The sequence below is a fragment of the Cryptotermes secundus genome, unplaced genomic scaffold, assembly GCF_002891405.2.
Source record: "Cryptotermes secundus unplaced genomic scaffold, Csec_1.0 scaffold511, whole genome shotgun sequence".
NCBI lineage: Eukaryota > Metazoa > Arthropoda > Insecta > Blattodea > Kalotermitidae > Cryptotermes > Cryptotermes secundus.
This window is the reverse complement of record NW_019727101.1, coordinates 824,599-841,204: the sequence shown is the minus strand read 5'-3', so window position 1 is coordinate 841,204 and position 16,606 is coordinate 824,599. Positions and strand designations below refer to the sequence as shown.

Here is a 16,606-nt window from a genome sequence, read left to right as displayed (position 1 = left end):
GACGTTTCGGAGGAACGTCGGTTAACACCACATATACACGGTGCCAAATCCCAGAAGACTGCTTTCTTCTTAGTTTATATTTTCCAACAAAAATCTTAACAAACTAATTGTAAATATTTTAACATATTAAGACAGCCGCTGTAGTTGTTAAAACATAAAATTTTATATCCATTGTATTTAATCAACATTATATGTATATATTTTAACATGCAAAAACATATTGTAATAGTGGCTTCAGATTGTATTGATGTCCCCCTGAGAATGGTCTGTAAGTACCGAAACACGTAAGGGCTGAAGGACTGAAATAAGAAAATTTTTACTAGGCACAATGGACTGAACTGTTTAATCTCTCACGAAGTTGTTAGTATGACGGACCAGAACGAAACAAATCAAATTTACGTATCTGTATTCTATAAATATAAAACTATAGAATTGTCCTCATTTCATTCAATATTAAATTTGGTACAAAATAGACTTAATTCGATACACGACAAAACCATTACATAAAAATAGCTAAAAATGTTTTGAAAATGTGACACAATTCAGATATTTGGGAACTACAGGAAGAAATCAAAACTTGATCCAAGAGGAAATAAAGAGCAGACTGAACTCGGGTAATGTTTGCTGCCATTCAGTCTAGAATCGTTTGCCTTCTCGTCTGCCGTCTAAAAACATACAAATTAGAATATACAAAACTATAATTTTGCCTGTGGTTCTATATGGGTGTGGAACTTGGTCTCTGACATTAAGGGGGGAGCATAGGCGGAGGGTGTTTGAGAAGAATATCTGGACCGAAGAGAGATGGAGTGACAGGAGGATGGAGAGAAATGCATAATGAGGAGCTTCATAACTTGTACTCTTCTCCAAGTATAATTAGAATGATCATGTCAAGGAGAATGAGATGGGCAGGGCATGTAACACGAGAGTGGAGAAGAGGAATGCATATAGGACATTTATGGGAAAGCTGGAAGGCAGGAGACCACTAGGAAAGCCAGAAAGATAGAGAACAAGAAGGAAGCCAGAAGGAAAGAGGTAGGTGGGTGAACAATATTTGAATGGATCTTAGAGAGATAGGATGGGGTAGTATGGACTGGAGCAATCTGGCTCAGGATAGGGACCAATGGAAGGGTCTCGTGAACTCGGTAATGAATCTTCGGGTTCCATAGAATGTTGGAAAGTTCTTGAGTAGCTGCAGAATTTGAGGCTCCTTAAGAAGGGCTCAGCTCCATGAAGTTAGTTATAGACTTAATTCGAACAAAATTCCTCGGTTATCACACTTTACAGTTCCCTTCTCACCTTACAACACTTTCAGAAGCCACTAGTTTTGCTTCCCATTATTACGATAGGTAAGGAGGCAAGTCAGTTCGATTGACAAAATTTATTTTCCGGGGTCCGACGTAGCATGTCTACCATCTTCCTACACGTGGTGATTCACGATTTATGATCATCCCTGTCGTCATTTTAACCCTAGCAGTATAATCAGTTAAAGTAACTCATGTCCGCCATTGATTTTTCTATACTGCCGAAAGATGTCGCCACCTACAAACTGAAGCATATCCGCGAATGCCAACGGACATGTTAGTTGGGTTGCCGCAGTACATCACAAGGCGTTAATACCCGAGAGATACACGCTGCAAGATACAGGCATCTGATGATCATGTAATCGCACCATCAGATGAACCATTTTAGCTTATATTAACTTACATTTACACCAGTATGAGAGCTAGTGTATAGTAGACTTTAGCAAGCCATTTAATTATGTGGAATTTCTGTAATTAATTAAAATATTTACAGAATTAAAAATAATAATAGCTTCTGCGATATATCGCCGTGAATTCCTCCGAAAGTCCATCGATGTTTCGGAGGAACACTTTGCCTCCATTTTCTGGGTCGAAAAATTAGGGAGGAAAGATGGGGGCGATATGTTTTTGCGAAACGTCCGTTGATATTCAACTGACTACATGGCCTTATATCCCACAAGATGGTAAATTTCATAACCAGCGGTGTGAGAACCTAAAATCTTACATACGTATATATACTGAAATATGAAGGAACGTAAAGAGAAAGATTCAGCACATACATTATATTTAAAATTAAAATTTATAAATGGAAATATATAGGAAATGATCGCTCTAGGTTTTGAAGTAAAAATATAGGAATAAATCTGGTTAGAATTATAGGAATTCGTAATTTTTTAACTACAGACTTTTATAATGTAAAATGAGGGGAGAATTTACGACATAGCGTTCTCCTTTTGTAAGCGTAACATCTATATATCGATCCACAACGCACCAACAGACGTATGTATGTATGTATGTATGTATGTATGTATGTACGTATGAAAATGCAGACACTTTTGTCACAACTCAACTTCACAGATGAATGCATCTTTTCTTTGGTTACCAGTATGACATACAAGGGAACACGGGATGCACGCTGTAAGGTTGGCTGAACATTTTAGATCACCATTGTGCAGTTTATTGTCCAGCAAAGATTTATTTTTGTTTAGAGGTGAAGTAGTCGGCTAGGAAACAAAAAGTATGTCATGGGAATATTTCTCCCTTGCGTCACCCTGCCCTGACAGCACAGATTAGTGATCTAAAATTCACTAGACACTTCGTTTCTTTGTTCTTTCCTTTCAAAGAAAGGACTACATGTTACAGTAACGATCCTCGTCAACGCGTCGGCTTCAAAACGAACTTCTTTCATAAGTCACAAATTTAAAATAGAGAATCCCGCATGTAAATTCACTCCAAATGATTCAGAACAGACAGAGTGAACCAATTAACCATTGTCAACTAGAACAACTCCCTTGTATTCCAGTGCTTTAGGAAATGCTTCGGGTATATTCTCCGTTGTTTCAAGGGGAACACATGACACATAAAACAGATTATATAGGTTTTGAGATCTTACGAGATGTCAAGGTCACTTTCACTTTTCAAATATGCACTTCCCTTTTTTTTCCTTTTTACTTGGCACTACAGCCCCAATGGGCCTAGACCTACCTCCATGAACTTCTCCGTTCACTTCGGTTTTTCTAGATCTAACACATACGGTGGGACTCCTTGGGCGAGTGATCAGCTCGTCGCAAGGCCTCTACCTGTAGACAAACACAGAAAAACTCACACAAACATCCATGCCCTGAGTCGGATTCGAACCCACGATCTCAGCTTCCGAGCGAGCGAAGACAGTGCATGCCTTAGACCGCTCGGCTACGGTGACCGGCAGTGTACTTTCCCTATTTTGAGAAAATAAATTAGGCTGATGAGGTCACTTTTCTGTCTGTGTTTCTCTGAATCCCCCTTATTAACTTTTGAATATCTGAACCAATCCTTAGAAAACTTTGTATTTACATCATGACCCCTGAGCTCATCTCAACGGCGTAGTTCATCAATCTCTCCCATCAGTCTGTTATCTTAAATATATGTTGCTAGGCGACGGCTCTGTAAGAAAAGTCATCGCGACAACGAATATACACGCAACGATAGATTTGCTGGACGCGTCGTTTTCTTTGCTGTCCGTGTCGTATCAAAGGACAGTAGACGATTAGCTCTTTCCAGAACTTTCTGTCTTTTAAATAGAAGTCGAACCTTAACTCCACATCTAAAAATTTAGCGAGCAGATCAATACGAATACAACGTCCATACACTGTGTCCCATTCCGTGTAATATCGGGAGTCAAAGAGTGACTCACTCTTTCTACTGCTTCGAGGGATTAGGAGGGTTTAGTCACGCAGCACAGTATCATGGAATCTGCCTGGAGGGTCAGAGGAAAACATCGAATATTCCAGTCGGGATAGTCTGTATCCTGACTTAGATTCGATTCGGATATTTCCCGAATGTAAGTCAGAAAGAAATGGCAAGGTGTGGCGTGTAACCCAGAGAGCCGCCTTACAGCCGACTTCAGTTCTGTTCTATACAACTAAATGATTATAAGCTTCAGGCCCATAATATACAGAGAGATTAAGAGACCTCCTGAATTTGATAACTTACTTCCAAATATTTACTCTTGTGATGTAGTGGATTTCCTTCAGTGGAACTAACGAGTGAAATGTACAAATTTATGCTTCGAAACGTGGCCTTAAAATGTTACAGAATAAGCTACTTCTTATGCAACATGTGTCACGGTTTTATGCTTATAGTTTTGGGCCTCTTTGGTCATCAACATGTCTTTTTGTACAGGCCTATCCCTGTACTGCACAGAGTGTCACAGGAGGAAAGGTTAATATTCTGGAAGGCCATAGCATCGGTCATTCTAAGCATAGAATTGTATATGTACAAGTGTCCTATTCCGAACATTTTCCGAGATAGAGCTGTTTCACTGTACAGTACACTGTACACGCGAGCAACATGCCATGTCCTCACATGAGTTCATTGATGTTGACGGTGGAATTTTCCAAATTATGTTATACTAGGTAAACTATACCAACTTTGTCACTTGAAAAATAAATACCTGTTTTAGAAACAGTAAGTAATATATCTTTCTTATCAACAATTTTGGAACTGTACAGTGAAATTGTTCTATCTCGGAAACCGTTCGGAATAGGACATATGTTCATGTTAACTTGTTTTGCTTAGAATGACCGACACTGTGACCTCCCAGAATATTGACCTTTTCTCCTCTTGTAAGTACAGAGATCCTGCTTTGTTGAAAATAAATATACTTCTATATTCCGTGTAGTATTAACAAATTGCTTCTTCTGTTGGTACGCCATTTTATGTATTAATGAGTGTGGCGCCATTTTGTGTAATGCTGAATGTAACAGTCTCTAACGAGCCGAACTTAAACGAACGACACAAAAAGAAGCATCACAACTTTCGTCTTTTGTTACATTATTTTCTTGAAATAAAACATATATATAATTACAGCCAGTCTATATTTTGTCAGGTAGGCTTATTAATACGGCATGAATGTCAAGTCCATTTAATTCACTTCAAAAGACAAATAAAGTTATTTTTAATATTATATCATGGAAGAATGAGACCTCAGTTGTTATAATGAGGCGTTTCTAAAGAAAAGTTCGGTATGAAAGAGACAAGGGACAACAATTATGTCGCCTCATCTTGTCCAATACACATCATGCCCTCGGAATGTATGGGTGGAGGGGTATCTCACGCAATGCATGCAAGATACACATTTCAGCGGACAGGACATGGCTAATAGACTCTCCTCTTTTCCTGTCTGTCATTATAGACTTCCACTTTATTCGCAATCCTCCGGGATGCTGTACCATCCGCTTGTTTTCTCAGGTAGAAATCCTGTACGTATCATGAGAGTTGCTCCAAGTGGGAGAGGCGATGCAGTTCACAGCTCCACTTAACGTAATGCAGCGTATTTCTTATGTATAGTAGTGAGCTTCTGGCGATTCGCTACACAAATTATACAAAAATACCCATATATTTACTCTGCTTCTATCAGTTTTTATATACTTCCTTATTCCTTTGTTTTTGGGTCCTCTAGGAATGTCAGTGATAATTTTTTTTTCGAAGCAGGTGTCGAAGCGTAAGCTAAAATCGGGCAGCTATTAAACATTCACGGATGTCAACATTAAGAATCAATCACAGACATGTTACACTGAATTGCAGTTTCTTGTTACTGTTACTGATGTTAAAGTGCACATGCGTATTTTGGGCGCCAAACCCGTTATTAGTAGATTGTCAGTGATACCAGACTTTGCTATATAAAATGAGATCGGGTGAACAGTTCCTTTGGAAATTTTAAAATTGTTATTCTTTAAATGAAGTTACCAATAATATTCCTGCGTCGCTTCTATGCAATGAAGCAATTGTGAGCGGCAGAAGATATTGTGATATATAAACCCGTTGCTAGGGAACGACTCGGCAAACAAGCCAGCAATAAACACGCAACCAACAATAACAAGAGTAGACCCATTTCTAGGCAACGCCCGCAATACACACTCAAAAATAGAACCGGTGTTGCAAGAGGTGTATTCTATGTTGGTTTGCATATATCCATCGCTAGGCAACGGATGCGTTTTCTGTTCTGTCGATCCGACCAGACTCTATGTATCAGCAGAACAAAATGAGCCAGAGGTCAGATCAGGATTGGATAGGTTCGGCGGAAGTTTTATTGTGCGTTATTGTAATTTATCGTGATTACGAGTGACTGTAAAAGAGTGATCAATAAATCCAAACGTGATATCCAAACCCCGTCTTATAAGTCACCAATGCGAGTGACAATATGAATAAATCTTTCCAATAACGCAGACGCATTAGGTAAGCAGAAGAATTTTCTGTAGCACGAGAAGCCTGCGTCACGGAATGAATGTGGAGGGTAACATCACGAAGTGAAAAGGTGACCAAACTGTATCTACCTCTGGTAACAAGAAGTGCTCCTATTCACTCACCGACTTTCGGGTGATTAGGACAAGGTACAGCAACACTTCGGGTTGGACTGCCATCACAATAGAAACAATGAGTTCTGGGAATAATTAGCTGACTACTTTCCTTCTACACGATGCGGTCCGAATAGAAAAGGACGTCTCCAACGATTCTTCCTTGTTGTCGGAACACTTTTAAGGATATGTTACCTAGCAATGAGATGGGGCCATACAGGCGGACCCACATACACAGCGTCCAACAATTCCTTTATTGTTGCTTTTGTTCACAGGGGAGGGAACGTGTTTACGGAGCCGTTACCTATCACTGAAAGGAAGGATACATATACAGACACACAGACTGATGGGAGGGATTTATGAATTAGGCCAATGAGATGTGCTTATGTGCCATGACATACATACTAAGTTCCATAAGGATTGGTTCAGGCATTCAAATGTTAAAAAGAGGAATTCACAGACACACAGACAGAATAGAGATCGCATATTCCTCCTTTAATTTCTTCATAATAAGAAAAGTAGAATAAAAATAAATATTTTAATGGAATGTCCAGCCTTCTTTTATTGCTAGTGGGGTGGGACTAAGTCCCTTGTACTGCGGCCACTTCTGGTCTATTATACCAGCCCCAGATGATAGGTGAGGGTGATTTTGGAGCAATTGGTGGAATAAAGATTGGCAGGGGAAACCGCAGTACTCGGAGAAAAACTGCCCCAGCGCCACTTTGTCCACCAAAAATCCCACTTGACCAGGCCCGGGATCGAACTCGGGCCGCCGCGGTGGGAAGCCAGCGACTAACGGCTTCAGCTATGGCGCGGCCATGTCCAGCCTTACTAACAGTGAAATTGGAATAACTTTTGAAACACAGACTGTGGCGTATTAAGTGATTTTCCTTTTGTGGTTGGAATCACCCTACTTACCCTAATAATTAAATTTCGAATTCCATGAGAAACATCCATACTACATGCGTTTACTATGTTAAATACGAAATATGAGTGACTCTGCGAAGCACACAGTGATGACCCGTGACCATGGAACAAAGAAATAATCTCAGGTGAACTGAAAACTGAACGCCTTCAGAATGCCCGGTGCAAACAGTGTACAGTTACGTTAAGTGCACTGTGGACCCATTCGAAGTACAGAGATGGAGGAACATTATACAACCAGAAATAACAAATAATAACAGACACATAAAAGGGGGGGAAACGGAATCGCAGAGATGATCATCACAACCTCAATTCACGCTCTTTTGTTACTCTGATTCGTTTGCCCTCTTTTGGTTCCCTCCTACTCTGTTTTCTGGTCTGTCCAACTATGGGACAGGATGGGTGATGGCTGGTTTCAAGGTGGGTGCATGTGTCGGAACTTTCCGTGTGTGAATCCTGTCCGTGGTCCTCAGCGGTGATCACTGACCGCCCACACTCAACAATAGCAAAGATGAACGCATCTCCGTGTCCAGTACCAAGTCCCGGATATGGCCTTGTACGGATACGGCTCAGATAATTCATCAGCTCCGGGGAAAACAGGACTAAAACCAGAGAATCTCCTCTGAAGAGGACAATCTGTTCATCAGCACAGCCGACACTCGGAAGTCCTTTAAGATTACAACTGTAACAGTTCATGCAATTGTACCTATCGTAAATATTTGGAGAAGTTACCAAGACACCGGGCCGCGCTATAGCTCAAGCGGTTAGTAGCTGGCTTCCCACCGCGGTGGCCAGGGTTCTATCCCTGGTCTGGTCAAGTGGAATTTGTGGTGGACAAAGTGGCGCTGGGGCAGGTTTACTCCAAGTAATTCGGTTTCCCCTGCCAACCTTCATTCCTCCAATTGCTCCACAATCACCCTCACCTATCATCTGAGGCTGATACAATAGGCCACAATTGGCCGCAGTACAAGGGATTTTGTCCCACCCCACTAGCAATAAAAAAATACCAAGACATCGAACGTCCATTTTATGTATACAAGTTTAATAACTCCATGGAAGTGAGTCCTTCTTAAGTAGCTGCCAGTTGTGTAGCTATTTAAGAGATTTCCGGCATTTTATGAAACCCGAAGGTTCATTACTGCGTTCGCAAGAGCCTTCCACTGGTGTCTATCCTATGCCAGATCAATCCAGTGCATACCACCCCATCCTATTATTCTAAGATTAATTTTAATATTATCCTTCAACATATGTATAGGTGTAAGATTTGATATTTTCACGGCGGTGACTATGAAGAATGCCGTCTTGTGGGAAGTGGCGCCATGTAAATCTTGTGTGAACCGAAGTTTCAGAGGAAGGTATCGCCTCCATCTTCAGGATAGAAAAATCCGCAAGCGAGGAACCAGTGTGAGCAGGTGGTTGCAGCTGGTGGATTTTTCTACTCTGAAGATGGAAGCGATACGTTCCTCCGAAACGTCGATTAACATAAAATTTACACGGCGCCACATTCCATATGTGTTTTTTGGTTCTCTTTCCTTCTAGCATTCCTCTTCTCTCCCATGTGTGCTACAAACCCACATCAAATCACTATTCAAATTTTTATGAAAAGTTATAAGAAGTCTGTCACACTCCGGATCTAATTTTGGGCGTTATTTTCTTACTTCCTGATTGTAGTTTCGGTAAGATGGAATCTGAATGCATGTAGGACTAAGTTTCATTGTTGTAAAGGAATTGTTAATTTCTTGTACGTTTGAAAAACTAATGGTTCTCCTTTTAGTACCTGAATCCGGTCCAATTGAGATTCTCCCTTTTCAGTTATATCTGAACCTATCTAAGAGTTACATGCTTCCGCTTCAAAATGTCCAGTACCAACTTCCTAAGTTACATTTCCTCTGTGTGCACTCCTGAAGCAACCTGCGAACTTATGATAGACCTATGCAAACATACAATTTTGTGGCTCATAACCCTCTTTTTCTCCCAGTGGTATTGTTGTGAAAAGGCATTTGGTCACAATAGGTCATTGCGCAGTTGGTGAAAGTTGGAACGGAAAGTTGATTGGACGAACGGAAGAGGCAGTGAAGGAGGAAGAGGAGGAGGCGGAGGGATTCAGAATTACAACAAAAAAAAACTGCTACTACAGACCGGATGAATCTTTGAATCGTGTCTCCTCAATACAGCATTCCTCGGAGTCCACGGACCATAGTACGACATGTCCCCGTGTTTCACCACAGCATCGGAACGATATCATCAAAACAGCTAATGTTTTATGACAATATTCCAGAGGATTCCTGTTCTTAACAAACGAGGTAGTACTGGCTCAATACGGGAAGTATGTCACGTTTTCGAATTCTTTCAATACAAGTTTAAGCGTCAGAAGCAGAAGAATATAAAACTTCAGTTCGTACCTCACAGGGAACGCACTACGTTTCTATTCTGTTAAAACAGTTCATGAAAATAATCGTTGCTTCTTATGAGAATAATTAGAAACACATACAGTCCGTGGATAAAATACAGACTTTAATTAATATTAAAACGGGTGGGACATAATAGTAGACACCGAGATCTAGGGAGTTACTGCTGGTCATCTATCACAATCAACGCACATTCATAACAATTGACATTGCGAGCTGTCGCTCAAACACTGTAGGGGCCTTGCTTCAAACAGACTCTCATTGCCATGCCAATACTGAGCACTGTGGGACGGGTAATCCCACCTCACATCAGCGTATCCGAGATCTTTTAAGATAAAATGTCAAAAGTATGCATTTAACACCCGTTCTACAGCAAGAACTGTAAATGGCATGCAAATTTCCATAGTCAAATCCTTACCGCGATAATGTAAAACTATATTTTAATTAAAACATATGTATAGTGTGTAGACCAACACTTTCAAGAGGAAGGAAATTTCGTTTAATTATTGACGAGAATAGAAAATATCGGTAATTTTCGCATATATTGGGGTGACCACTGTTAACTGTTCAATAGTCATAGCGTGTGTTAGAAAAAACGCTGTTGACTGTTCAGTAAGCATAGAGTGTTAGAAGAAACAGCACTGACTGTTCAGTAATCAAAACGTGTTTTAGAAGAAACAATGCTGATTGTTCAGTAATCATAGAGTGCTAGAAGAAACAGCATAGATTTTTAGTAATCATAGCCTGTTTTGGAGGAAACACTGCTGACTGTTCAGTAATCATGGCGTGTTAGAGGAAACAGCACTGATTTTTAGTAATCATACCGTGTGTTAAAAGAAACATCGTTGACTGTTCACTAATCATAGCATGTTAGAAGAAACAGCACTGAGTGTTCAGTAACAACCGCATGTATTTGAATGACCACTGTCAGGTGCTTATACGTGTATAGGTTTGCTAAGCATTAAAAGGTGTGTTTAATATTCCCCTTCAACTTCTCCTCGAAAACTGCTCTCTTTTGACATATTGTTAAAGTTCACAAATGCGTGTCTTCCCAAACGTGTCCTTATTTTTCTATACTTCAACCAGAACTGAAATATGCTGACAAATTTCAGTGAAAATCTCTTAAATCAAGTTTCATAAAAATATGTTCAGACTCTTTTGTTTCGTGTATAAAAACAGACGAACGGAGCATGAAAGTGAGCGACCAGAATAAACAATTTCTTGTATTGTTGAGGCACTATGCTACAAGCCTGATGGTCGCGGGTTCTAGTCCCGATGAGGTGAATATTTTCAATTTACCTAATCCTTCCAGCCGCACTATGGCCCTGGGTTCGACTCAGCCTCAAACAGAAATGAGTACCAGGAATGTTCCTGGGTGGTAAAGGGAGGCCGGCGAGTGAGGGTGACAAACTAACCGCCATCTGTGCGCCTATTGCGTAGGAAATGTAGGAGCCTTGACGTCTCGAAACCCTATGGGCCTTCACTTCCTGTTACAGAATAGTTTTACCGTCTTTGTATACGTTCAAGAGTGGCTAATTTATTGAAACATATATTGGTCCCTCCTTCATCAAACTTTCCCATTCCCGATAAATGCTGTCACAAACGGAAAGCTCCTCATGTTGGCCTTCAGAAAGAAGACAGACTTTCAGATTTATAATGCTTAACATCTATAGGAGATTTAAAAATATTCTCCTTCGCCTTCCGCAGAATAGGAATAGTAAGGAGGAATATCCAGACAGTCAAACAACATATTTATGCATGAAAAATTTACTATCAGCTATTTACACCTTTAGAGATACGGATTAATAAAAACAAATCCCATCGCAGTGCCAATAAGTAATAGAACCAAAATTCATCCACATAAATTATGTTCGTTAAAAAAAACTTTATTAAATAATGTTCTGTATTTTAAATATGAGCTTCTCCAAACCCATAATTCAATTTCATAATCGCCTTCCAAGAAACTGCCATTACATAAGCCAACCTATGATCTGGTAAATGATCTTAATTCTGCCTTCGGACAAATTCAACATTTAAATACACTGTAATTTCCCTATAATCCGGATTAATTTGGAGGGGATATATAATTCGGATTACGCGACAATCCGGATTAATGAAGCAAAAGATAGCTATAAAAGACAACAAAACTTATGAAACAAATAAATTGGAAATTTAATATTAAAGAAAATGCCGATAAAAATAAATAAAAAATATCACTGCAACAATTCCTTGCTCTGTCAGAAGCTGAAATCCAGGGTCTCTTTCTTCCAGCTCAAGCCAATATTGAATATTCAGTCTAACCGGATGCCCTCAAAACAATCTGAAAGTCCTATTGCTCCTACAACCCAAGTGTCTTTTATGTACTCAACTTTTATTTTTCATATTTCTCTCCGTAATAACTACAACCGTATTAGCGAGGATTTTCTGTATGTATTGCAACTGCATCATGGCCAAGGACAATTGGATTAAGCCGATGTTACAGAATAAGGGAATGATTTCGTGCCGGAACATATTATTTCCGAGTTTGTGTCTGCTTTTATATCGCCTGAATGTGAGCTCTTTCATAATTCAGTACCAACTTGCCTATATAGGCTGACATGCACAAGGTTTAACACACTACTTTGATAATTACTGTCTGATATCAGATCCCGCTGCGTGTAAATCGGAACCTTGACGTTCAACCTAGCTTCCAGGTCAAAGAAAATGTCGATATACAGGACAGAACAAGATGACGAAACTAAACAACGCGCTGTAACCTATTGTAAGGTAATGATATCCCTGTAACAGGCCGTGGAGGCCCATAGGGCTATGAAACGTCGAGACTCTCATATTTCTTATATAATCGACTTACAGATGGCGGTGAAGTTGCCGTCCAGCCGCCCTTTACCCCGAGGAAGATAACAGATTCTACAGTAACTTAACTAAAGAATCGAATACAGCAGACAGAGTTGACTCATGCAGGTTTGGGAGACAAGCGGATCGAATCTTGGCGTGAACACTGATTAACCTGAGGTTTATCGATAGTTTGCTTCAGTCCTCCAGGAAAATACTTGGATAATTCCGTGGCTTTTAGTACGCAAGTGAACTATACCGACCGAACGAACGCCGCTTTTCGGCGAAGTTAGTGCCAATTTTTGCGGATAGAGGGTGACGCGTGGTCAGCGTAACGAATCCCCACGGCCGTTAATTTCGGTTTTCTAGACCGGAGCAGCTATTTCCTTGAATAGCTCCTAAATTATCCTCACGAGGCTGAGTGGACTCCGTTCCAGACCCACTACTCAGAAAACCTGGTACAGCCGGGAATTAAATCTAGGCCTCTGGATCTGTAACCAGGAACTCTTACCACTAGACCACAGAGGCGGTCAAAATACCTGGATAATGTCTTAAATTAGGCCACTACCATTTCCTTTGAAACGTGTTTCAACTGTATTCACTATCATGCAACATATTCTGCACAACACGGTCTCAGAGAATTGAGTAACAAAGTCGAGAATGGAGAGGAACCTCTCATCATCTGTTACAAAAGTTTTCTTCCTGTTGGCTTTCTCTGCTTTCTCCCCTATTCCTTTCTGATCCTACTGGATATCAAATGATACGTCGAGGACGACTTGTACCGTCAACTCCCACGAATAACGCGAGTGACAGGCAAATATTTCTGTTCATATGTTGTACTACACTTCACATATACAAATTAAAATATTACAAGTAACCATAGAAGAGATACGAGCACACAGTAGCGTAGTTGGTTGAGGCACTATGTTACAAGCCGGAAGGTGGTGGGTTCGATTCCCGATGAGATCATTGTATATTTAAATTGACCTAATCCTTTCAGTCGCAGTATGGCCCTGAGGTCGAATCAGCATCTAACAGAAATGAGTACCAGGAATCTTCCTGGGGGCAAAGAGCGGCCGGTGCGTAAGGCTGACAACCTCACCGCAATCTGTGAGCCGACTGTCTAGAAAATGTGGGAGCCTCGACGTCTCACAACTCTATGGGCCTCCATTGCCTGTTAGAGGGATAGCCTTACCTTTATAGAAGAGACGCGATATATTTAAACGAAATGCAGGTCGCTCATTCGTAAACAGTTAATTCCTGTTGCTCCTGCTGATGCATAGGGAACCTGTAAAACACTTTCGCCGGATCTTCTAAACCCCCTCGTTCGTGACCTGCTACATAAATTAAGTTCAATCCATCTGTCGAAAGTCTGTAATTCGTTTTATATGGTTGCCCTAAAGTACGTAATGATAATGATAAACCTAATTCTTACAAAAATTTTTAGGTGCAGAGAAATGTACGTAAACAAATGTCCCGTATATGAAATTCCTTACAGTGCAAATTCGAGAGTTTCGAAGATTATAACCTCATGTGTGCTACATGTCCCTCCCATCTTATAACCTATGACTTAATCGCTCTAATCATATTTGCTACCTCATTACTGAGGTTACAGTAGTTTCCGCCATTCTCCTGTCACATCCTCACTCACAGAGTCCAAATACGTACTCTCATTATCATTTATCCTCATTACATATCCCTTGAGGTGAGAGGCCAAATTTCACATCCATACAAAACAAACAGTATGACGATAGAGGGCTCAAGAATGTATACACACGGTTCCACCGTCATTTTCTTTGATAGTCATGCCATTCGGTAAGGTGACTCTGGCATTCATGTAACTAGCACCATCTTGTGAGAGAATATCACACTACATGGTGTACATTATATTTCGGTCGAATTTTGAAAATATTCTTTGATAATCACTATTAAATTGTGTATATATGTCGAGGCTCATAGGGTTGTGAGATGTCGAGGCTCCCATATTCTCTACACAATCGGCTCACAGGTGCGGTAAATTTGTCAGCCTTACGCGCCGAGTAGCTCTTTACCCTTAGCAATATTCCTGGTACTTATTTCTGTTAGAGGTTGAGTCGACCACAGGGTCATAGTGCGGCTGGAAGGATTACGTTATTTTAATCGAACCCGGGACCTTCCAGCTTGTAGCATAGTGCCTCTACCAATTACTCTACCGCGTGCCCCCCTTTATTTTTATAACAGAAACTTTATTTTTGTGTCAGCCGATAAACCAACTAATTTAAAAAGAAATATAGCGCAAAGTAACAAATGTGTACTCTCCATTTTTGTCACGAGTTGAGTTCATTCTCCAAAAACAACTCTCATGTTCATACACTCATTTCTTTAAACGGTGTGTGGCATATCATTCATGCAATTATTTTTGGCATTTTCGCAATTAAAAAGACAATTGAACTGGACAGCCAGCAAAATATTGGATGTAACTTGACTCATAAAAATACAGCACGCAGCAAATTAGTTTGCATATGCAACAGATCTGATAGCTATCACGTGTTTACTTGACTGTCACTCTGGGGGTAACTGACTCTCCCTACTCTTCAGGGCTGCTGAATTGCAGCCCATTGCTTACAACTGAATGTAGTATTGGTTACGTTAACCTGTGTCAGTGTATCACTATAATTAATAAAGAATTTAATCTTCGAGTTCGAATCCCTATACAAACCTGTTGACACAAGCGAACCTCACCTTCGTCTGCTGTTTCCATGCAATATACTTTGAGCTCCTAAACGTCAGGCTAATTTCTTGCGCTGTATATTTGGCCATGTTCATTTATAGTTTAGGTAGTGACACTAACGCAGTTGGTATAGTGGCAAGCTACCGGCTATAAGACCGAGAAGTCTTAGTTCGAGTCCTGGTAGCGTCTAGAATTTTCTCTTCTCCACGACGTCCAGACCTGCTCTGGGGCCCACCCAGCCTATCCAATGGGTACCAGGGGCAGGGACGTGCAGTTTACCACTCACCTCAAACTAGTTCTGATGTCAAGAAAACGTGGAGTTATACTACCACTCCTCCATACGTCTTCATGGTGTAGCGTTTAATTAGTTAAGCACATGGACAACGTTACCTTTTTACCTTGCCATCATGAGTAATGAATGGGAATGTGGAAGAACGTTATCATGGCCTAATTTGAGATTATCTTCAGGCACTAATGTGGCAGGACTGAGGTAAACCACGAGAAACTTAAATCCATATAGTAGGAACTTTCGGAATACGAAATGGGAATGCTACTCGTTGGACCGTCGTATTCGGTGTCGGCCTTGCATTCGGGAAATGGCCTGTTCGACCACAGGCCTAAGGCCAGAGAGCCTTACCTGACCTTACAGCCACTGAGTCACTCTTGACGAATGTGGGAGTGACCAGAAAGTGCATTAATGTGAAGCATTTGCAAGCGGCAAGAATGCAATATGCTGCAATAACATATGACAGATCAGAGATAATGATCAAGTTCGGGATTCAAACTGAAAATTAACTAGCTATTTTCTAGAACAGCTAACAATCAACTGTACCAAATTTTAAAATTATTTGGTCCTTTAGTATAAGTACTCACACATATCCAGCTACTTAATATAAGTCCTCAGTCACCCTAATTATTTGTATAAACGTTCAATGGCACCTTACTGCTCCTCATAGGAGGCCTCCGTACTCTAGGGATAACGTTCCCACCTCATGACTCAAGGTACGCGGGTTCAAACCCGGCGGAGGTAGTGGAAATTTAAGGGCGCAAAAATTCAGGGAACAAGTCCTCCGGGAGGGACTTTAAGCCGTGGGTCACGTGTTGTAGCTTTACGGCAGGTAAAAGATCCTCGTGTCTCTAGGAGACCTCTGAGCCAAATTAGGCAACAATTTCCCGCCCAAGTAGTTTCCAATGCCTCTGGTAGATGGGGGAAATATCAGGTAACGGCGGCCAACTTCGTTGGCCGAACGGGGCTGATAGAACGCACCAGTACCGGTAGGGTATGGCGACAGTAGAAATTAAAGGGGGACTCACAATGGACCATTATTGGTCTAAGTGTATGGGGAAACCCACCCCCTCTAATAATAATAATAATAA

At 40.7% G+C, this 16,606-nt stretch overlaps 1 protein-coding gene across 6 annotated transcripts in view; it reads left to right on the top strand.

Annotated features, from left to right (window-relative positions):
• The window catches only part of LOC111864416 (homeobox protein prospero), a 278,473-nt gene that overhangs the window by 86,180 nt on the left and 175,687 nt on the right, over nt 1–16,606 (top strand). The window lies entirely within an intron of this gene.